The 24,590-nt window shown below is 47.1% G+C and overlaps 1 protein-coding gene across 4 annotated transcripts in view; it reads left to right on the top strand.

Annotated features, from left to right (window-relative positions):
• Positions 1-24,590, top strand: part of galntl6 (polypeptide N-acetylgalactosaminyltransferase like 6) — a 1,408,929-nt gene that overhangs the window by 922,365 nt on the left and 461,974 nt on the right. The gene's annotated exons all lie outside the window — the stretch shown is intronic.

Here is a 24,590-nt window from a genome sequence, read left to right as displayed (position 1 = left end):
AGCGTGTTTTTTCTGCAGGTACAGGTCATATAATGTGGTGCTATCCAATGCTGAATTAAGTGTTGTATTTTTGATGCTGGTTTAGCAGCTACCAAACATATTCAGTGAACAAGGAGATAGCACAAGTGTTGCTGCTTGCAGAACTGCTGAAATTGAAATATTTTTTCCTTTATTCGTTTATGGGATGTGGGTGTGTGCGTCGCTGACTGGGCCAGCATTCATTGCCCATCCATAATTGCCTTTGTTTAGAGGGCATTTAAGAGTAAACCACAATGCTGTGTGTTTGGAGTCACATTTATAGATTCATAGATTCATAGAATTTACAGTGCAGAAGGAGGCCATTCAGCCCATCGAGTCTGCACCGGCTCTTGGCAGTCCAGGTAAAGACGGCAGATTTACTTCCCTGTCGGACATTAATGAACCAAATGGGTTTTTACAACAATCGACAATCGTTTCATGTTCATAGATTTTTTAATCCCAGATTTTTAGTGAATTCAAATTCACCATCTGCCATGGTGGGATTTGAACCTTGGTCCCCAGATCATTACCTTGGGTGTCTATAATACTAGTCCAGTGACAGTACCACTATGCCACCACCTTCCATATATAAGTTTGAGAGGTTAGTCCACCGTCACCTTATAAGACAGACACTGAATGCTGACTTTGGCACAGGAATAAACAAAAAACTGATCAACAATCGAGCAACTCCAAATCCACGTTCACAAAAACGTAATTTTTGCCTGGTAATGCAGAAGTTCAGTATTGCTAAAAAGAGAGAGTTGCTGAAGCCTTTCATCTGGCACGCGTCAGGACAAATGCAAGAATGCCAAATTTTAAATGCTCACTGCAATACAAAGTACAAGAGAAAAGGGTGCTGTGTCGTCAGCATGACAACTCTGATTAGCTGAGGTGTTGCCATGGAGAAAACAATCGGCTACCCAAGATCCAGGATAATTCAAAAAGGTGCAAGGCTTGAACATATTCCTTTTGTTTGCAGAGAACGGGTCCCTGCAAATGAATGTATGTGACTTCTAGTATGTGCAAAAATGAGCCAAGTTAAGAGCTTGGCTGATTACCTTAAATTGGTTGTTCGTGTAGCAATTGATGCACTCAGGATTATTCAGAAGTGCTGCCCAATTATTAAATCACATCTAACAGAAGACATCTTGTTATGGGTTGGTTCTGTACAGTCTGCATCCTGCCAATTAAAAACACCAAAGGAACACGCTGTTTTGTTCAAATAGCCAATCACTGGCATGTAAGGTCCCTGAAAACACACCAGCACTGACATTCAGACACCATGTTACTCAGTTGTTTGTGGGCAGAACATGTTCTTGGACTGATGCAGAATTCTGTTAGTGCAAAATATCATCTGCATAGCCAGTGTATTAGGAGGGATGTGAAATAGCATATTTAACTTGTTGTTCAAATCTTTGCAATACTTTGCTTTTCCAAGGTAATTTGAAGTGGGCCAGATATTTTTCAAGTCCCCACGTTTGCGTGATATCCATTGAACAGTAATCTCATGAGGATTCAATTCCGGCCTCGGATGACTGTCTGTGTGGAGTTTGCACATTCTCACCAGGGGCAGGATTCTCCCCTACTCGGAGGGGCGGGGGGTCCCGGTGGGATGGAGTGGCGTGAACCATTCTGGCGTCTGGCTGCCCCAAAAGGTGCGGAAGTCTCCGCACCTTTAGGGGCCAAGCCCTAACCTTGAGGGGCTAGGCTTGCGCCAGAGTGGTTGGCGCCCCGCCGGCTGGCGGGAACGGCCTTTGGCACCACGCGAGCCGGGGACGAAGGGACTTCGCCGGCTAGCAGAAGTCCGCGCATGCGCTGGAGTGACAGCAGCAGCTGACGTCATCCCCGTGCATGCGCAGGGGAGGGGGTCACTTCTGCCTCCGCCATGGTGAAGACTATGGCGAAGGCGGAAGGAAAAGAGTGCCCGCACGGCACAGGCCAGCACACCGATCGGTGGGCTCCGATCGCGGGCCAGGCCACCGTGGGACACCCCCCCGGGGTCAGATCGCCCGGCACCCCCCCCCCAGGATCCCAGAGCCCGCCCGCGCTGCCTGGTCCCGCCGGAAGGTAGGTGGTTTGAACCACGCCGGCGGGAGAGGCATGACAGCGGTGGGATTTCGGCCCATCATGGGACGGAGAATCTCCGGGGGGGCTTGCCGACCAGCGCGGCGAGATTCCCGCCCCCGCCGAATCTCTGGTGCCGGAGACTTTGGGAGACAGAGGGGGCGGGACTGACGCCGGCGCCCGGCGATTATCCGACCCGGCGGGGTGGTCGGAGAATCCCGCCCCATGTCTGCGTGGGTTTCCTCCGGGTGCTCCGGTTTCCTCCCACAGTCCCACGGAGAATAGTCGACAGTATTGTTCCCTAAGAGTCAGTGCTGGGACCAGTCCTTTTTTTAACGTTATACAAAAAGTATTTGGATCATGGAATACAGAGTAGAATTTCAAAATTTGCCATTGATGCCAAGCTTGCAGGAGTGATCTTCAGTGAAGGTGATACAAATTACCTGCAAAAGGATGTGGATAGGTGAGCAGAATGGGCACACAAATGGAAAATGGAATTTTCTATCGATAAATGCATTTTAACAGAAGTATAGGGAGTGTAATCTTGATTTAATGCCACAATTGTACAGGAACAGTACATGTGAATCGATCTTTGAAGGTGGCATCACATATTGACAGAGTGGCTTGCAGTGCATCTGGGATCCTAGGCTTCAGAAATAGAGGCATTAAGTACAAAAATAGGGAAGTTGGGCTGAAGCTTTATAAAGTCCTGGTTGGCCCCAACTAGAGTACTGCATCCAATTCTGGCCAGGGCACTTCCGGAAGGAAGTGATGGTTAATGAGAGGGTGCAGAGGGAGATTTACCAGAATGGTTCCAGGGATGAGGCATTTTAGCTACCAAGTTAGAATGGAGAAGCTGGGATTGGTCTTCTTGGAGAAAAGGAGATTGAGGGGAGATTCGCAAGAGGTGTGCAAGATTATGACAGGTTTGGATAAGGTGGACATAGGAAAACTCTTCCCATTAGCTGATAGCACATGGACCCAGAGGTTAGAGATTTATGGTTTGGGGCAAGAGATGCAGGGGGAAAATATTCTAGTCCTCCAGAAATGAAGACAATCGCCTGAAATCTGATTTGGGCTTCAATAGGCGTAAATAGTGTGAGAGTCATCTCAGCTCACCTCAGCTCTATTTAAGAAAGGGGCTATTGGAAGCCCATGATCAGTGAGCTTTGTGCACATGCATTGGGGGAGAATACTTCCTGAGTGAGGCACAGCAAGAGTGAGTGTGAGTATCTGGACTTTGGAGTACAGTGGAAATTCGGTGCAGATGGGAAAGTGTTTTTTTTCTTTGATTTCTAACTATTAAAATCTTCTTCAATATATAATCTGATGTCAAGCATTTTCCAAAAGTTTGATTTAAAGGGGTAAGTCATGGCAGGAGATCTCCAAACCGTGGTGTGCTCCTCGTGCTTCAGGTGGGAAACCGGGAACTTTTCCAGTGCCCAGCACCAGCATTTGTGCAGGAAGTGGCTCCAGCTGCAAGTCTTGGAAGCCCGGGTTTTGGAGCTGGAGCAGTGGCTGGGGACGCTGCGGAGCATTTGCGAGGCAGGGAGTATTGTGAATAGCATGTATAGAGAGCTGTTCTCAATGCAGGCTAAGAGTCCACAGCAGGAAGGGAATGGGTGACCACCAAGGCAAAGCAAGAGAGCTAGGCTGGCAGTGCAGGGATCCCCTTTGGCCACTCCCCTGCAAAACAAATACACCGCTTTGGATACTGTTGAGGGGAATGACCTCTCAGGGATGAGCAGCAACAGCCAATTTTGCTAGTTTTCCTGTGTTGTTGGGGAGGGCTTAAACTAGATTTGTCAGAGGGACGGGAACCTAAACAGGGTTATGAGGAAAAGAGAAACAAGAACTGGAATTAAAAAAAGAACAGTAAAAGGAAATGAAAACTGGGTACTTAGCATTCAGGGATATTTGACCTTTTGTATCGATAGGAGGAAGGAAAAGGTGGTGGGGTAGCACTGTTAATAAGAGATGAAATAAGGACAGTTATGAGAGACGATCTAGATTCGGATGATGTAGAGTCCACTTGGGGGGAGGTAAAAAACAGCAAGGAAAAGAAGACTTTGGTAGAGGTACTATATAGAAACCCAAACAGTAGCCACACTTTATGAAGGGTATAGACTGACAAATAATAGGAGCATGTAAAAAAAAAAGCAATAATTATGGGTGACCTTAATCTTCATGTTGATTGGAAAGAGTAGCTAGAGTTGGAAAGGGTAGCTAGAACAACAAATTCATTGAGTACATTCAGGATAGTTTCCTTCAGCAAGATGTCATGGAGCGAACCAGGGAACAGGTTATCTTGGATCAGGTATCACAGAATTTACAGTGCAAAAGGAGGCCATTCGGCCCATCGAGTCTGCAATGGCTCTTGGAAAGAGCACCCCACTTAAGTCCACGCCTCCATCCTTTCCCCGTAACCCAGAAACCCCACCTCACCTTTTTGGACACTGACGTCAATTTAGTACGGCCAGTCCTCCTAACCTGCACATCTTTGGATTATGGGAGGAAACCGGAGCACCCGGAGGAAACCAATGCTGACACGGCGAGAACGTGCAGACTCCGCGCAGACAGTGACCCAAGCCAGGAATCAAACCTGGGACCCTGGAGGTGTGAAGCAACTGTGCGAACCACTGTGCTAACATGTTGCCCGAAGATAATGGGTAACAAGGCAGGTTTCATAAATGACCTCAGAGTAAAAGATGCCCTGGAGAGTAGTAATTATAATCTGATAAAATTTAATATTCAGTTTGAGAGTGAGAAACCTGGGTCAGAAACAATTGTGTTAAACTTAAATAAAGGGAATTACAATAAAATGAGGATAGCAGGAGCTAAAGTGCACTGGATGGATAGATTAGCAGGAAAGGCAGTAAATAAGCAGCAGCAGACATTTAAGGAGACAATTCATGACTCTCAGCAGAAATATATCCCAGTAAGGAGGAAAGATTCTCAGAGAGGGATAAACCAACCATGGTTAACCATGGTCAGTGACAGCCTCAAAGTTTGGGATAAATTCAGAATCCAGCAAAGGACGACTAAAAAGAGAATAAAAAGAGAGAGAATGAACTATGAAGGCGAGGAATCTAAAAACTGACAAAAAGAGCTTCTTTACATGTATAAAAAGGAAGAGAGAGATCAAGGTGAACATAGGCTGCTTAGAAAATGAATCTGGTGAGATAGTTATAGGTAACAAAGAATTAACATCCCTATTCAAAAAGGGAGGGAGGCGCAGAAAATGGGTAACTATAGGCCGATTAACCTAACATCTATTGTTGGAATGCATTATGAAGGAAGTAATAGCAGCACATTTGGAAAATCATGATCTAACCATGCAGAATCAGCATGGCTTCATGAAAGAGAAATTGTGTTTGTCTAATTTATTAGAGTTTTTTGAGGAAGTCTCAGCCAGAGTGGATCGAGGGGAACTCGTAGGTGTGTTGTATTTGGGCTTCCAGAAGCATTCGACATGGTACCTCACAAGAGGTAATATCATAATATAAGAGCCCATGGTGTTGGAGGTAGATATTGGCATGGATAGAGAATTGGCTCATGGGCAGGGGACAGCAAGTGGGGAAGTGGGTTATTTTTCAGGTTGGCGACCTGTAACCAGTGGGGTTCTACAAGGACCAGTGCTGGGACAGCAACTGGTCACAATATATACATAGATACATAGAACATACAGCGGAGAAGGAGGCCATTCGGCCCATCAAGTCTGCACCGACCCACTTAAGCCCTCACTTCCACCCTATCCCCATAACCACTCCGAACCTCTTTGGACAGTAAGAGCAATTTAGCATGGCCAATCCATCTCGCCTGCCCGTCTTTGGACTGTGGGAGGAAACCCACGCAGACACGGGGAGAATATGCAGACTCCGCACAGACAGTGACCCAGTGAGGAATCGAACCTGGGCGCTGTGAAGCCACAGTGCTAGCCACGTGTGCTACCGTGCTGCCACGGTATATATCAATGACTTGGAGGAAGGAAACGAATATACTGCAGCAAAATTTGCAGAGGACTCAAAAATAGGTGGAAAGGCAAGTGGCGAGAGGGATACAAACAGTTTGCAAAGAGATATTGATAGCTGAGTAAAATGGCCAAAAAGTTGGCAAGTGGAGTAGAATGTGGGAAAATGTGAAATTGTTTATTTGGAAGGGAGAACATAACAACAAAGTATTATTTAAATGGAAAAAACTGCAGAAAGCTACAACACAATGGGACTTGGGGGTACCTGTACACAAGACACAGAAAGCTAGCACACAGTTGCATCAGGTAATCAGGAAGGAGAATTAAATGTTGACCCTTATTTCAAGGGGGTGGGGTTGGAGTATAAGAGAAAGGAAGTCTTGCTGCAACTGCATAAGGTACTGGTGAGACCACATCTGGAGAACTGTGAGCAATTTTGGTCTCGTTATTTAAGGAAATATATTGTTTCATTGGAGGCAGTTCAGAGAAAATTTACGAGGATGATCCCTGATATGGAGGGCTTGACATATGAGCAAACGTTAAACAGGTTGGGACTCTACTCATTGTAATTTAGAAGAATGAGAGGTGAATGAGAATGAATATAGGGTTTTAGAGAGTAAATGCTGAGAGGATGTTTCCCCTCGTGAGAGAGTCTAGGACCAGAGGGCAGAGTCTCAGAAAAATGGGGTGCCAATTTAAGACTGAGATGAGGAGGAATTTCTTCTCTCAGAGCGATGTGAGTCTTTGGAACTCCTTGCCACAGAGAGCTGTGGGGGCAGAGTCCCTGTGAAGAGTTAAGGAGGAGATAGATAGATTCTTGATCAGTCAGAGTTATGGTATGTATATTGTATTATATGTATCTGGTGCAGTAATGGTTTAAAAACTTGGGTTAGGCTGAGTAAATATCTGCTGCAGCAATATTGTTTAAGATGTCATAAAAGTGAAGCCATCATTCTTTCAAGCCAAAGAGAGGCCTAATGGGGTTTCATGATTTCTGGGGAGTAAATACTTAGAGATGTAGGGCCTATTTGAGTGGTCTCGTTGCGCCCAACTTGGGACGCAGTGAGACCATTCTCACAAGATTTACAATGCTCGGAACACCTCATGAGATCTAACGAGATCTCACAAGATGTCGCGATCTGGATCTCGCCCTCACTGGGCTGGATCCAGATTTCCATTTTTAAGTGAGCAGTTAGACTTACTATGTCTGCATCGGAGTCTCCCAAGGCACGGGAACGAACACCTGCCCTTGGGAGACCTCGCCGTGATGCCACTAGCACTGGTCCATATAAGCGTGAACCAGGTGCAATGGCACCTGGGGGGCAGACCTCCCAGGCCATCGGAGGCCTGGGTAGTCAGGCTGTGGGTAGGGTGCCACCTCGGCACCCTGGCAGTGCCACTCAGACACTGCCTGTATGCCAGGCTTGCAGTGCCTAGGTGCCTGGGTTCCAGGTTTCCCATTCCGGAGATCAGGCCATGGGGTGCCCTGTCCCTATGAGCTGGAGTGAGGTGGGCTCAAGGACCCCTAACAAGTTGGGGAAATAGTGTTGCACGTTCTGGGTGAGTGTGCTTTACACTCAATTGGCTCTGTTTTATTCCTTAGCTCTGGAGTCGGCAAGTATCTTTGTGATACCGTCACGAGGTTCAAGTTCAAGTTCAGATCAATGACTCAATACACCAGTTAGTAAGTTCAAACAAGACAATTTATTATTACACAGTTATTTACTACTCATGCATATAATACTAAGACTAAACTATTCCTACCACTACTAGGCCAATACTTATCTGGAATAAGGGAACTGCCGGATCAGGGAACAATGACCTCTTGCTTTGTCCTGGATCCGCAGGCTTCCAGTTGGTGTGGACTAAAGGGGTCAGGAGTGTCTATTCTCGTAGCGGGCATTATATGACACTTACTTGTTGGTGTAGCAATTGGCCAGGCCTCTCCTTCTCACGTTCAAGTTCTTAGAGAGCTGCTGCAAAGATGTTCTGCTGGGAGTGCCGGCTACGAGAGTGAACTGAACTTGGGACCTGTCTTTTATAGGTCCCAGGGGCTTCGCGCCCTTTTGGGCGGACCCCTAACTCACTGGCAATTGATTGGGTCGCATCCCAATCGATTGATACGAACCCCCCCCCCCCCCAATACTGAGGCTGTTCCTCGATCGCGGGGCGGTTCTTTCTAAATTTACAGGAAGCATTGGAGTTCCTGTCCGGTATCCTGGAAACTGTTGGGGTCTGGTCCAGGATCGTGTTAAGACTGTGCAATCCCAGAAAATGTGAAGGGAGACAGTAAGTGCTCAGAGCGACTATCGCAAAGCCCGAAGGCTGAAATATTTGTCTTTCCAAAAGACAATTTAAGAAATTGGAAGTAGATTAAACAAAGTTTGCACCCTGTGCAGGATCGAATATAATTCCTCGATTTCATTAACAGCGATGACATTCCAGCAAATTGAAACTACTTGAGTGTATAGAAAGTGGAACCTGCTCCTTCGAGGAGTAGATGAGGCAAATAGCATTGATGTCTCTCAGGGGAAGCAAAATAAACAAGTAAGCGGGTGGGTGCGGGTGGGAGGAAAAGAACAATATCCTGATGGGGTTAGATGAGATCGGGTGGGAGGAGGCTTGAGTGGGGTTGGCATGGAGCTGATGGGCTGAATGGTCTGCTTTCATGCTGTAAATGTTAATTAGTTCCAGGCAACGGCAAAGTGAACACCTTTTATTGAAATGTGTGTCATAGATGCAGGTGTAACTGCCGTGACCAACAGGAAGATGGCATATCTGATGGTTTACAATCTATTAAAGGCTGCTTCAGTCCTTTTTCGCGCCAGACTATATCGTGACAATGCCAGACCCTTTAGACAGAAAACTATTATACCTTGACAGAGCCCGTGTTTTAAGCATCGTTGGAGAATATGTTATTTACTCCAGTCGCTTGTGGCTAATGCATTATTTCCAGTGGGATGAAGCGACATTACTCAGAGAAAAGAGTGGCCTCTCAGTAAGTGCTTCAGAAAATGGGATCAAGTAGCTTTTAAAGAGCCTTTCAAATGATACCTTCCGAGGCATCAGGGGTGGACACTAAGTTGTCTTGGTGATATTTAGATTCATCGACTAAGCCCAAAACGAAATAGATGCACACTAAACCGAACCTGGACTCTGGAGAATAATAAGCAGTGGTTCATTAGGAACACAAGAACAGAAACCTGAGCCTGCTGCGCCATGAAATTAGATCATGGCTAATCGCGGAGACCAGGAACAGAAATTCCCGATCTACCTCTCTTTACCTGTCTCAATTTAGATGCTTCCGAAAACCTCCGTGTTGGAGCAAACATTTAGTTACCTGGCCTAACATTACTTATGGAGTTGGCTGTCAATTTTATTTAATTCGTTCATGGGATGTGGGCGCGCAGGTTGGACCAGCATTTATTGCCCATCCCTAAATGCCCTTGAAGGGAGCGCTGTCAACCACATTGCTGTGGATCTGCAGTCACATATAGGCCAGACCTGATAAGGACTTTAATGAACCAGATTTTTTTTCAATATAAATTTAGAGTACCCAATTCTTTTCTTTCCCAATTAAGGGGCAATTTAGCGTGGCCAATTCACTTACCCTGCACATCTTTTTGGGTTTTGGGGATGAAACCCACGCAGATACGGGGAGAATGTGCAAACCCCACACGGACAGTGACCCAGGTCCGTGATCGAACCCAGGTCCTCGGCACCATGAGGCAGCAGTGCTAACCACTGCGCCACCATGCTGACCTAACCAGATGGGTTTTTGCGACAATCGACAATGGTTTTACGGTCAGCATTAGAACTTTAATTCCAGATTTTTATTGCATTCAAATTTAACCATCTGCAGTGCAGGGATTTGAAGCTGGGTCCCCAGAGCATCCCTCTGGGTCTCTCATTTACTAGTCCAGTGACAGCACCACTACTCCACTGCCTCCCCACTATATGAATCCAAAATGTTGTTGTTGTTGTCGTTTAGTCCTTACCCGTTCTTGGGAACTTTGGCCTGAGGGATGTTTCTGTTGGAAAGGAAACTGAGTGGGTGGGTGAGAGTGAATGCGTGTTGGTGTGGGGTGGTGAGAGTGATTGAGAATCCTGAGACTGAGAAAAAAGCACACAGTTGAAGCCCACACACACACACACACTCACACCTCCCCCTCACACTGCTGGAACTCCCACCCTTTGCAAACACACACAGCTACAACACAAATTGCCAGCCTGTCCCACATACACACACACACACTCACTCTTACCCCACTCACACACACACACACACTCACCCCTCCCCCTCACACACACACTGCTGGAACTCCCACCCTTTGCAAACACACACAGCTGCAACACAAATTGCCAGCCTGTCCCACATACACACACACACACACTCACTCTCACCCCACGCACACACACAGACACACTCACTCCCACTCGCCCACCCGCCCCCATACATACACACACATTCCCCCACTCACTCACACACTAAAGTGGAGGCCGCCTGATGCCTCGAGGTCCGGCCCAGCCACACCCAGTCATCGGCCCCTCCCCCACTGTGGGCTCCTCATGCTGCAGTCCTGAATTCTGAGGTATCTGGCAACTGACTGCATTTGGTTTGTCCAATCGCAGGCTGGTTCCTCCCTGCATTGGCCCTCCAAAGATATCCAAGTTGCTATGGCAACGTGCATGTTTCATGACTACTAGTGATCGAGGCTCGAACGTTTGTTCCATCACCTGGTTGCCTGCCATTGGTGTGTGTTTGGAGGATTAAGAGGTGAGTATTCAGCCTGTCTGTCTACATTATGAATACACCTCACTGAACCATCAAGTCCGGCAGTGGGACTTGAACCTGGAGCATGTGGCTCAAAGGCAACGATGCTACCCACTTACCCACAAACCTCCTCTCTCCTAATCTCATTAAAACGATAATGTAAGGTCTCAAATCAAGCTTTCAGTATAACCTGCAGCCTAGGAATAGGTGGGAAAACTTGGAAAGACTGATCAGTGGTTTCCCCCTGCGATAATGGAGAGGCGTGTTTTTTGTGCATTTCGCAGATGTCCCTCTGCAGTGAAGCTGCAATGATCATTTATTTAAAATTAACTTGGCGCCTTTAACACTATGCATTTGGTGTGATCATTCTCACCGGTACAGACTAGCAAGGCTCAGAGAAATGTTAGCTCACACTCGTGTCCCAGTTGGGGTGGCACGGTGGCACAGTGGTTAGCACTGCTGCCTCACAGCACCAGGGACCCGGGTTCAATTCTGGCCTTGGGTGACTGTCTGTGTGGAGTTTGCACGTTCTCCCCGTGTCTGCGTGCGTTTCCCCCGGGTGCTCCAGGATCCTCACACAGTCCATAGATGTGTAGGTTATGTGGACAGGCCTTGATCCATGTGCAGGGTTACATGGATAAGGTGGGGAGTCGGCCTAGGTAGGTTGCCCTTTCGGAGGATCGGGGCAGACTCGATGGGATTGCACTGCAGGGATTCTGTGGATTCTATGGCGACACTTTGAAAGTTATGGTTTGAGTCTCACTCCAGAGATCTTATTGTGTAACCCAGGTAGACACTCCTGTTCAGTACCGAGGAAATGGTGAACTACCGGAGGTACAATCATCATCATTAGCTGTAATTTCCTTTGAGGCTTCTGGAGGTTATGAAGGGTGATTGTTCCAAAAACACACATTATTTATTTGTTCCCAGGGTGGGCGAGTCACTGTCAAGGCCATCATTTATTGCCTATCCCTAATTGTCCTTGAGAAGTCCCTTGAGAAACATATACCACAATGAAGTACACGGTGTTGGCATAAAAACGTAGATCCCAATGATCAGATCATGGATACAGTTGAGTTATGAATCTGGAGTCATATATTGAGGCCCGAACAGATAAGGACAGGAGATTTCCTTCCCTAAAGGGCGTTTCCGAACTAAATGCGCTTTTACAACTATCTGGTGGGTTCACAGCTACCAATACTGATGTCATATTTTTATTCCAGGTTTATTTAGTTAATTGAATTCAAATGACCAGCAATCTTGGTGAGATTTCAACTCATTAGTCCAGACCTACCAGATTATCATTCCAGGAACTATCAGTCATGCTGTCGTAAGTGTCCCCTCTGATCCCTGATAATAATAATAATAATCTTTATTATTGTCTCAAGTAGGCTGACATTAACACTACAATGAAGTTACTGTGAAAATCCCCTAGTCGCCACATTCCGGAATCTGTTCAGGTACACGGAAGGAGGATTCAGAATGTCCAATTCAACTAACAAATACATCTTTCGGGACTTGTGGGAGGAAACTGGAGCACCCGGAAGAAGAGGCTTCCTTGCCTCTGAAGCTTGACCACAGAAACCCCCACTTAATATCACATTCTTGATTTTCGTGAAATGTCTTCCATATACATATTCATGGGACATGACCGCTATCCATCTTTTTCAATTTGGGAGCACCCCCTCTCTGCCTTGGAAAGGGTTCTGGGCGCTCAAGTGATCGGCCTCTCTGTTCCATTATTCAAACTGAAAAAGTACGGCTCCAATTCCATTTGGAGATTCATCACAAGTACGGACAAACTCCTTTTCTGGGTTGAAATGGACTAGTAGGCAAAAGTAGTTGCTTCAGCTGATTGAAGGCCCCATCTTGACGCGCCCTCCAAAACCACTTTTGGTGTTGCTTCAGTCAGGTATTCATGGATTTCAGCAAGCTGGCCAAATTCAGGATGAATCTGCAATGATAGTTTACCATACCCAAGAAGGCCTTCACCTCAGTACTATTTCTGGAGGCAATTGCTTGCCTTATGGCTTTCACATTTTCTTCCAAGGGATGCAGCTCTTTTGTAACTAGTTTGTAACCCAAATAGGCCACCTCGCTGGCCTGAAACATATATTTCTCTTCAATTAAGCACACACCAGCCTTCGTGAACTGCTTTAATATCTCCTACAATTTGACTAAATGCTCCTCTCTTGTGTAACTGGTAATTAGCACATCATCTAAATTAACTGCAACTCAGGGTAACTCTGGTAATAGATTTTCCATTATGTGTTGAAAAATCACCCTCAACATTGATACTCCAAACGGTAAATGGGTATATTCGTTCAAGCCCTTGTATGTGTTGACGGTCACATTCTCTTGGGATTATTCAACTCATTAAAGTTGCGAGTAAACATGTTTAGTAGACATCAAGCCACCAGCTAGTTTGGAGTAAAGATCCTTGATCAAGGGCATGGGATATAGATCCAATCAGGCTGTTCGATCAACAGTTCGTTTGTAATCCTCGCAAATGTGGACGATATTGTCTGGTTTGACGACAGGAACAATAGCTATAGCCCACTCTACGAAGTGCACTGGTCTTATGATGCCTAGATTTTCAAGGCATTTAAGTTCTGCTACCACTTTTTCCAACGTGGAATAAGGGACTGGCTTTGCCCTGTAGTATCTCAAGGCCTGTGTATCTCATAGCTTGGAGCCCCTTTTTCATTCCTAGTTCTTTTTGGAAAACCTTGGGATATTCCAGATGACTTTGTATAAATCCCCCCTCGCTCAATCTGAATAATCCGGTTTAATTTAATATGATCGAGCCAGTCATGCCCCATTAAACTTGGTCCTTGTCCCACCACGACAATAAGCAGGAGCCGAGCCTACTGCTGTCCACAATCTACCAGGGTCATTGTGGTCCCCTTGATTTTAAGCACCTCTCCGGTACAAGTGGCTAGCCTGGCCACAAAGTTCTCCAGCGTCAATGGTTGGATGCTGACCTGCAAGTAATGGTAAATTTGTTCCTCTGTGACAGTCACCGAAATCCCATGCCCACTTCCATTCTCAAAGGACGACCATTTACGACCATGGTTATTGGGGCCACTTTGCCTATGTCATTGCGGTTCAATGTCATAGAGTCATACAGCACTGTAAAGGCCATTCAGCCCATTGAGTTTGCACCAGTCACAAACAACCACTTAACTATTCTAATTCCATTTCCCAGGACTGGGCCTTGTATGACTTGGCATAACAAATGCACATCTAAATAATTCTTAAATAGTATTAGGGTCTCTGCCTCCATCACCCTTTGAGGCAGCAAAATCCAAACACCTACCACCGACTGTGTAAAAACGTTTTTCCTCACATCCCCTCAAAGCCTCCGGCCTCTTAGCTTAATCTATGCCCCCAGGTATTCATCCCTCTACCGGGGGAAAGATTTCTTCCTGTCTACTCCATCTGTGCCCCATTTAATTTTATACATTTCAATCATATACTCCCTCAGTCTCCTCTGCTCCAGGGAAAAAAATCCAAGTCTATCTAATCTCACTGCCTAACTCACGCTTGATGCACTATCAATTGCGACGCAACGAGAATAGTGTGTAATCGAGGCTTTATTAAACAGAGATGTGTAGCCTCCTGCAGCTGCTGCCGAAATGGCTGCAGCGCGGTGAGCACACACATTTATACTCCGCCTACTGGGTGGAGCCAAGAGACAGGGATCTACCCCCGTACCTGTAGTACAGGAGCCTTACCGTATTACATCTCGTATACAACAGTGGTGACTACCTCAACACTCTCCAGCCCAGGCAACATCCTGGTAAATCTCCTCTGTACCCTTTTCCAGTGCTATCGCATCCCTCCTATAATATGGATTCCAGAACTGCACACAATACTCCAACTGGATTTGGATGGATTTGGATTTGTTTATTGTCACGTGTACCGAGGTACAGTGAAAAGTATTTTTCTGCAAGCAGCTCAACAGATCATTCAGTACATGGGAAGAAAAGGGAATTGAACAGAATTCAAGAAAATACATGAGAATACATAATAGGGCAACACAATATATACAATGTACTACATAAGCATTGGCATCGGATGAAGCAGACATGGGTGTAGTGTTAATGAGGTCAGTTCATAAGAGGGTCATTTAGGAGTCTGGTGACAGTGGGGAAGAAGCTGTTTTTGAGTCTGTTCGTCCGTGTTCTCAGACTTCTGAATCTCCTGCCCGAAGGAAGAAGTTGGAAAAGTGAGTAAGCCAGGTGGGAGGGATCCTTGATTATGCTGCCTGCTTTCCCCCGGCAGCGGGAGGTGTAGATGGAATCAATGGATGGGAGGCAGGTTCGTGTGATGGACTGGGCGGTATTCACGACTCTCTGAAGTTCCTTGCAGTCCTGGGCCGAGCAGTTGCCATACCAGGCTGTGATGCAGCCCGATAGGATGCTCTCTATAGTCCATCTGTAAAAGTTGGTAAGGGTTAATGTGGACATGCCGAATTTCCTTAGTTTCCTGAGGAAGTAAAGGCGCTGTTGTGCTTTCTTGGTGATAGTGTCGACATGAGTGGACCAGGATAGATTTTTGGTGATGTGCACCCCTAGGAATTTGAAACTGCTCACCATCTCTACCTCGGCTCCGTTGATGCTGACAGGGGTGTGCACAGTACTTTGCTTCCTGAAGTCGATGACCAGCTCTTTAGTTTTGCTGGCATTAAGGGAGAGATTGTTGTCGCTGCACCACTCCACTAGGTTCTCTATCTCCCTCCTGTATTTGGACTCGTCGTTATTCGAGATCCGGCCCACTATGGTCGTATCATCAGCAAACTTGTAGATGGAGTTGGAACCAAGTTTTGCCATGCAGTCGTGTAGGTACAGGGAGTAGAGTAGGGGGCTAAGTACGCAGCCTTGCGCGGCGCCGGTATTGAGGACTATTGTGGAGGAGGTGTTGGTGTTCATTCTTACTGACTGTGGTCTGTTGGTCAGAAAGTCAAGGATCCAGTTGCAGAGTGGAGAGCCAAGTCCTCGGTTTTGGAGCTTTGATATGAGCTTGGCTGGGTTTATGGTGTTAAAGGCAGAGCTGTAGTCAATAAATACGAGTCTGATGTAGGAGTTCTTGTTTTCGAGATGCTCTAGGGATGAGTGTAGGGCCAGGGAAATGGCGTCTGATGTGGACCGGTTGCGACGGTATGCGAATTGAAGTGGGTCAAGGCGTTCCGGGAGTATGGAGGTGATGCACTTCATGATCAGCCTCTCAAAGCACTTCATTACAACTGACGTCAGGGCCACCGGGCGGTAGTCATTGAGGCACGTTGCCTGGTTCTTCTTTGGTACCGGTATGAGGGTGGTCTTCTTGAAGCAGGTGGGGACCTCGGAGTGGAGTAGGGATAGGTTAAAGATGTCTGTGAAAACCTCTGCCAGCTGGTCCGCGCAGGCTCTGAGTGCACGACCAGGGATCCCGTCCGGGCCCATCGCCTTCCGTGGGTTTACTTTCAGGAAGGCTGATCTGACTTCGGAAACTGTGATGGTGGGTATGGGTGAATTATGGGTTGCTGGGGCACTCGATAGCGGATTGTTGGTTACCTGCTCAAACCGAGCATAGAATGCATTAAGTTCATCGGGGAGGGGTGCACTGCTGCCAGAGATACTGCTCGGCTTCGCTTTCTAGCCCGTTATGTTGCTTAGTCCTTGCCACAACCGCCGAAAGTCTGTCTGTGACTCTAGCTTAGTTTGATATTCTCTCTTGGCATCTCGGATGGCTTTGCGGAGGTCGTACCTGGATTTCTTGTATAGGACAGGGTCGTCTGCCTTGAACGCCTCAGATCTGTCCTTCAGTAGGGAGTCAATCTCGCGGTTGAGCCATGGTTTCCGGTTGGGGAACGTACGTGCTGCTTTCTTTGGCACGCAGTCGTCCACACATTTGCTGATGAAGTCTGTGACGGTGGTGACATACTAATTTAAGTTAGTCGCTGAGTTCTTAAACTGTAGCCTAACCAACATTTTATGCATTTCCATATAACCTCCCTGATCTATGTTCTATGAGCGCGATTCAACTAACTGGGAACAAAGTGCCATAGTGAGCACATTTAACCCTGTGTTTCCCGGCATTCACAGTGCCGAGAAAAACATAGCTATACAAAGCAAGGGGCTATACAGCCGAGGCCACACAAAGCCCTATTTTGTACAGTGGGGAGCTCCCCTCGCCAGAATTCCCCAGTGTAGCAAGATATCGGGACTCCATTTTTAAATGGCGTCCCAATCTCCGAGGCCTCCGAAGCGACTCCCGACCCCCACAGCCCAAGCGCACAATGGGACAACCCCAGCCCAATCGTGCACACACAAAAAATGCCAGTTCAGCACCTTTGCAGTGCCACGCTGTCACCCAGGTGGCACTGCCAGGTGAACAACACTCGCCCGAGGTCTTCAATGCAAAGGGGATGAACCCCAAAACCTCAGGTACCTTGGGAATCTGCACATTCGAATCAGACTAGCTGTCCTGCTCCAATATGCAGATTTGCCAAAAGGTGATCCCGCCCACACCGCAACGTCTCGCGAGATCCAACGCGATGCAAGCCGGGTAGACCCTGCGAGTGCTGCTGTTCCAGCACAGCGTGGCTAAAGGATCGCGCCCATAGCCTCGGCTAATAAAGGCAAGTATACCAAATGCCTTCTTATCCACTGTATCCTGCTCGCTTTAATAAAACCATGCTGACGTTGGCAGCGCTCTAGCACAAGTGGATAGCACTGTGGCTTCACAGCGCCAGGGTCCCAGGTTCAATTCCCCGCTGGGTCACTGTCTGTGTGGAGTCTGCACGTTCTCCCCGTGTCTGCGTGGGTTTCCTCCGGGTGCTCCGGCTTCCTCCCAAAGTCCAAAGACATGCAGGTTAGGTGGATTGACCAGGCTAAATTGCCCTTAGTGTCCAAAAAAGGTTAGGAGGGGTTATTGGGTTACAGAGATAGGGTGGAAGTGAGGGCTTAAGTGGGTCGGTGCAGACTCGATGGGCCGAATGGCCTTATGCACTGTATGTTCTATGACTGTTCTTGATTAATCCCTGCCTCTCCATATACAGATTAATTCCGTCTCCCCACCACTGAGGTTAGATTGATTGGCCTGTAGTTTCCTGGTTTATCCCTTCCTTCCTTCTTGAATAAAGGTACCACATTGGCAATCCTCCAGTCCCCCAGAATGTCTCTTGTGGCCAGAGAGGAAGTGAAATTTATTGTGTTCGATCTCACGAGACATTGCGAACCTGGATGATGCTGGGAGTGAGGTCTCCCAGATTCTATTGGCCACGCTGCGCCGTGACGAGTTGCTTTTTTGGGTGCAGCGGGCCGTAAAATCAGGCCCAATATCTTTCCTCTCTATTGTGTTAATCCAGCAATGCAACACCAATGCCGTTTCCTCTTTTTCTGTCTGTCCTTCCTAAATACTGAATACCCCTGGATGTTCAATTCCTATCCCTGGTCACCCTGTAGCCATGTCTCCCGAATCCCAACTATATCATACACGTTTACCTCTATTTGCGCAATTAATTCATCCACTTTATTGCAAATAAACTTTAAGGCATATGTTTTCAATATTCCTTGCCCCATTCCCATTATTTTTCACTGAGGACCTGTTTGATTCTGGCCCATTGATTTCAAAAAATAAAAAAATACAACAAACAGGGTGGGGGCAGAGATTCCGATCCAAAGCTGTCGAACTCAACGTTGAGTCCAGAAGTTGAAAGATGCCCAGTTGAAAGATGAGGTGCTGTTCCTCGAGCTTCACTGGAATATGGTAGCAGGACGAGGACAGAGATGTCAGCATGGGAGCAAGATGGAGAATTAAAGTGATGACCAACCGGAAGCTCGGGATCATGTTTGTGGACTAAATGGAAGTCTGCCAAATATTCATCCAGTCTACATTTGGTCTCCCCAATGCAGAGAAGACCACATTGAGAGGGGTATACTAAAGTCTGGAAGAAGTCTAAATAAATCGCTGATTCACTTGGAAGGATTGATTGTGGATACAGCGTGAGTTAGATATCATAGATATCATAGAATTTGCAGTGCAGAAGGAGGCCATTCGGCCCATCGAGTCTGCACCGGCTCTTGGAAAGAACACCCTACCCAAGGTCAACACCTCCACCTTATCCCCATAACCCAGTAACCCCACCCAACACTAAGGGCAATTTTGGACACTAAGGGCCAATCCACCTAACCTGCACATCTTTGGACTGTGGGGGGAAACCAGAGCACCCGGAGGAAACCAACGCACACACGGGGAGGATATGCAGACTCCGCACAGACAGTGACCCAAGCTGGAATCGAACATGGGACCCTGGAGCTGTGAAGCAATTGTGCTATCCACAAGGCTACCGTGCTGCCCTGGAGTTAGCATGGAGGGTATTAGAGAAAAGGGTGGTGAACATGAGTTGGCCTCATGTTTTTGCAGCATCTATAAAGGGCCATGGGGTGCTTGATTATGACATGAGTTGGCAGTAAGTTGGCACAGGAACCATATGGGCCATGGACGTGGGTGGCAGTATAGATTTGCATAAGTTGATTGGGTACTGGTGGGGGCGTGGGTTGGCATGAGTCGTCATGCATGGCCATGGGGTGTGGATAGGGATGAAGGGGCATGGCCAAGTCAAGGTCACAGATGAAGTGGGACTTTTAACCAGCCTGAATTGGCACATGGCAGCTCCTGTGGCTGCCTCCAATCTGCATCCGGGGGCGGTGGGATTCACTCCGCCTCAGGCCTACACACTCTCCCCACCGGCCATCACCCCTCTCTAATGCCCCAAACATCTGAACCTGCCATCAGGGGCACTTTTCCCAGCTGTGCACACCTGCCTTGGGAGCATTAATTCAGTCCCGTGTAACAAAGTAGGCCTCAAATTCAGACCTGCAAAGGGCAGATGTTTAATTCTCAGATGGGGTAGTGGACGCAAAAACCTTAAAGTCATAACAAACTAGAATCAGAGAATCCCTGCAGTGTAGAAGGAGGCCATTTGGCCCATCGAACCTGCGCCGGCATTTAGAAAGAGTGCCCTTCTTCAGCCCACGCTGCCACTCTAGAGGCAACAGTGATAACCACTGTGCCACCGTACCACTCATACTGCAACTAACATACTGCATTTGGCAGAGACCTGCAAATATTTGAGGTCACATTCGTATCTATATTGCAACAGAATCTCTTTAAATAGCAGCCTTCTATTTACTCTTTCACCAAAGACTTTAACAGAATTAAAAGCTACATAAAACTGTCCATGTGTAAAAACAGGCCGAAGATTATAAATGCAAATTTTGACAGGAGTCTGGCCATGTGACGTGTTTATAGTCATAGAGTATGAAAGTCTAATTGGGAACTATTTTCTCAAGATGAATAGGTAGGATTACAGCTCATAGACTCGCTATTATTTAAGATGTAAATGCTTGATTTCTTTGAAATCGGCTTGTTATAATTGCAGCATCTGTTATTGAAGAAAACAGCTTGTTCCATGACAGGGGCTGGTTTAGCACACTGGGCTAAATAGCTGGATTTTAAAGCAGACCAAAGCAGGCCAGCAGCATGGGTTCAATTCCCGTATCAGCCTCCCCGAACAGGCGCCGGAATGTGGCGACTAGGGGCTTTTCACAGTAACTTCATTTGAAGCCTACTTGTGACAATAAGCGATTTTCATTTCCCTGGTATAGGAAATTCAAGTTTGTGAGATGGCATGCCCATCTCAATAGGGGGTGCGTTACCACATCAAGTGTGGCTGACCAGAATTCTCTCCCACTCTTACCACCAGCCATTGGCACGTTGGAAAGATTTACAGGTTGACGCCCAACCTATTTGGCCACATTATGAACCCTTGGCCATCGACTTGTGGGGTGGGAATCGAACCCTGAACTTCTGACTCAGACGCAGGGGTGCTACCCACTGCATCACAAGACCCCTGAACAATTTCAATGTACGTCGATCGAGCCTTAATGTTAGCAGGAAAGAATAGCTTTTGAGCCGTAAGATGCATCAGATCATTTCCCCTGCCGCTTTGCTACACTTTTCTTTTAGAAATTTAGAGTACCCAGTTCATTTTTTCCAATTTGAGGGGCAATTTAACATGGTAAATCCACCTACCCTGCACATCTTTGGGTTGTAGGGACGAAACCCACGCTAACACGGGGAGAATGTGCAAACTCTACACGGACAGTGACCCAGAGCCGTGATCGAACCTGGGACCTTGGCGCCATGAGGAGCAATGCTAACCACTGCACCACCATGCTGCCCTGCTTTGCGACACTTAACCCCGTTCCACCTTCTCCTGTTGGTAAATTATCAGACTGCTTACCTGACATCCAGTAATGAATGAGCAGAAATTTCCTCCAGGTAAACATTGGGAAGACTGAAGCAATCGTTTTCAGTCCTCACTCCAAACCTAGCTACCAGTTCCACCCCTCTCCCTGTCAACAGTGAGATTAAGCCATTCTGTTCGGAACACATTTGATCCCGAGGTGGGCTTTTAATAATAATCTTTATTATCGTCACAAGGAGGCTTACATTAACACTGCAATGAAGTTACTGTGAAAATCCCCAAGTCACCCCACTCCGGCGCCTGTTCGGGTACACAGAGGGAGAATTCAGAATGTCCAATTCACCTAACAAGCACGTCTTTTGGGACTTGTGGGAGGAAACTGGAGCACCCGGAAGAAACCCACGCAGACTCCACACTGACAGTGACCCAAGCAGGAATCTAACCTGGGACCCTGGCGCTGTGAAGCAACAGTGCTACCATGCCGCCCTATTTGACTATTTGACTATTCGTGCCATCACTAAGAGCACCAACATCCTGCGTAACATCATCCAAATTCACCCCTGTCTCAGCTCACTTACCGGTGACACATTCATTTGTGACTCTCGACTCAACTGTTCCAACACATTCCTGGCTGGTCTCCCACATTCTACACTCCATAAACATGAGGTCACCCTACCCTATCGCTGTAATCTCATCCAGCCCTACCAGCCCTCGAGAGATCTGTGCTCACCTATTTCTGTCCTTTTCAGTATCCCCAATTTTAATTGCTCTGCCATTGTTGACTTCAGTTGCTAAGGTCCCAAGCTCTGAAATTCCATCCCTAAACCTCTCCACCTCAATACCTCAGTTTTCACCTTTAAGTCACTCCTTTAAACCTAATATTTCCTGAGGTTCGGTGTTAGGCTTTATTATAGAATGCTCTGTGAAGCATCAGGGGACATTATGTTTGTTTTAAGGTGCTGCAAAAAGATAATATAATAATACTTAACTTTATCAGTGTCACAAGTCGGCTTACCTTAACACTGCAATGAAGTTAATGTGAAAATCCGCTTGTTGCCACACTCCGGCGCCTGTTCGGGGACACAGAGGGAGAATTCAGAATGTCCAATTCACCTAACAATCACGGCTTTCGGGACTTGTGGGAGGAAAACAGAGCACCCGGAGGAAACCCAGGCAGACACGGGAGAACGTGCAGACTCTGCAGAGACAGTGACCTAAGCCTGGAACCAAACCCGGGTCACTGGTGCTGTGAAGCAACAGTGCTAACCATGTGCTACCGTGCCATCCATAAGTTTCTATATCTCATCAACCCGTCTCATGCCATTCCAACCATCCCATGCCAATCTTCTTATGCCATTCCCATCCCATTCCTGCTATCCCTCCCATGCCTTCCCATCGATTCCATCCCAGCCCTCGTGATAACAATTCCCCCAGCCAGGTTAACTTTTTGTCAGGTTCCACTTACCTTCCTTTGACTTTCCTGTCCACCAGCACCGTCCATCCCATCACCGCCACCCTTACCAACCATTGACAACCACACATGCACCAGATGCTCCCCTCCTGCCGCATCCAGCATGCACCGCTTACCAAAGAATCCTAACAGCTGAATGCGGTGATGAGTTCTTTCAATGGATAGAGTGGGAAAGGTGACCCACACATAAAACAGGAAAGCTGAAAAAAATTATGCAATGGCTAATAGGAGGAATTTCTTCCCCATGAAGTGTCGTTCTGGGATCCTGACACCCTCAATTGGGAGCTCCACTCAAAAGGGTATTGGTTGACGGTGTAACTGCAATATTACCCCAATACTCCTTTGTTCTATCTCAGATGTGGCTGAGATTCCACCTCAGCTGGATTGTGAAGGGGGTCAAGGTAATGGCGCGTTTGGAAATGGCTAAAGTGGGAAACGTAAGAGTCTGTAATCGGCCATTATTAAAATCTCATCGCTGCCAGGTCACTTGAGAGGAGAAAATAAATTTGGGAAAATGGCATCCTTAGGGCTGCAAGTCTGAAAATTGATCTGAATCGCAAACAATTATGAGATACGATGCTGGTTGGAGTTGCTCGACGGGATCTTCAATTACATTTTTCAATTTGCTTAAAGCTTAAAAGTCTCGAGAAAAGTTTTACAAATGGTTGAATACAATACTAGAGAGCCTTTGAAGGATGCAATGTATTGAAATCATGGATTCCTGATGGTCTTGACTATTTTGATTATGCAAATAATAAAACCCCTCTGATGTGCTGCCTGGTATAAGAGCGCTGTTAATCTAGACCCTGAGGTTATCCAGTACAATTTACATTATCCATTCTCTTTGTGTCTTTCTGACTTTTGGCTTACACTTGCAGATCATTTCTGCAGGAGATATCTAAACCAGTCTCAGGGTTATTAGGTTGTGTCTCTGCTTTGCACCCAAGTACACCTCTGGGCTACATGCTGCTGAAGATGCTCAGGTGCTGGTACAGAGATAAGATTTCAATTGTACCGAGGGAGTTCAGCAACCATTTTTTGCCCAAGCAATGCTGGTACAGTAGCCAGGAAGATTTTGTGTTCTTCTCAATTTTCCCTCTAAACTAGATTGTTCCAATGCAATCCCAGCTGGCTTTCTTTATTCCACCCTCCATAAGCTTGAGGTCATCCAAATCTTTGCTGCCTGTATCCTCACGCCAGCCAAGTTCCATTAACCTATCACGCTCATGCCTGCTGATCCATACCGACTCCCAGGTTAAGTAACACCTCGATTTAAAATTTCTACCGAACAACCCGTCGCGAAACGAGGAGGCCTGCCATTGGCTGGCGGCAGGATCTTCCGGTCCCGCTGTTGTCAATGGGATTTCCCGTTGAACGCACTCTTCGCCCCCGGGAAACCTGCGGGGGGGGGGGGGGGGGGGCGCCGTCGGCAGGACCGGAAGATTTCGTTGGCATGAACGGCGGAACCATCTTCCCCCTTTTCTCTGTAATATTAGTTGTAATCTTCCAAACTTCCCTGGATTCTGGAAAGGTCCCTGCGTAACATGTCTTCTCCTGAAAGGAGGCAAATAGAAACAAGAAACTATAGGTCAGTCAGCCTGGCGTCTGTCATTGGGGAAATGCAGGAATCCATTTTAAAAGACGTGGCAGCAGGATTTTTAGACAACTATTGCACAATCAGACAGAGTCAACATGGTTCTGTGACAAATTGATTTAGAGTTCTTTGGGGATGTAACAAGGAGGGTGGATAGAGGGGAGCCAGTAGATGTCGTGCATTTGGATTTCCAAGGGGTATCAGATCAGGGTAACATCAAAGGTGGGGCAGCACGGCGGCACAGTGCCTAGCACTTCTGCCTCGCAGTGTCAGGGACCCGGGATCAATTCCGACCTTGGGTGACTGTCAATTTGGAGTTTGCACTTTCTCTCCGTGTCTGCGTGGGTTTCCTCCGGGTCTTCCGGTTTCCTCCCACAGCCCAAAAGATGTGCAGGTTCGGTGGATTGACCATGCTAAATTGCCCCTTAGTGCCCAAGGATT

Source organism: Scyliorhinus canicula, chromosome 8 (assembly GCF_902713615.1).
Source record: "Scyliorhinus canicula chromosome 8, sScyCan1.1, whole genome shotgun sequence".
In the NCBI taxonomy this organism is placed as follows: domain Eukaryota; kingdom Metazoa; phylum Chordata; class Chondrichthyes; order Carcharhiniformes; family Scyliorhinidae; genus Scyliorhinus; species Scyliorhinus canicula.
The sequence above is the reverse complement of the archived record's forward strand: the minus strand, read 5'-3'. Positions and strand labels throughout refer to the sequence as shown.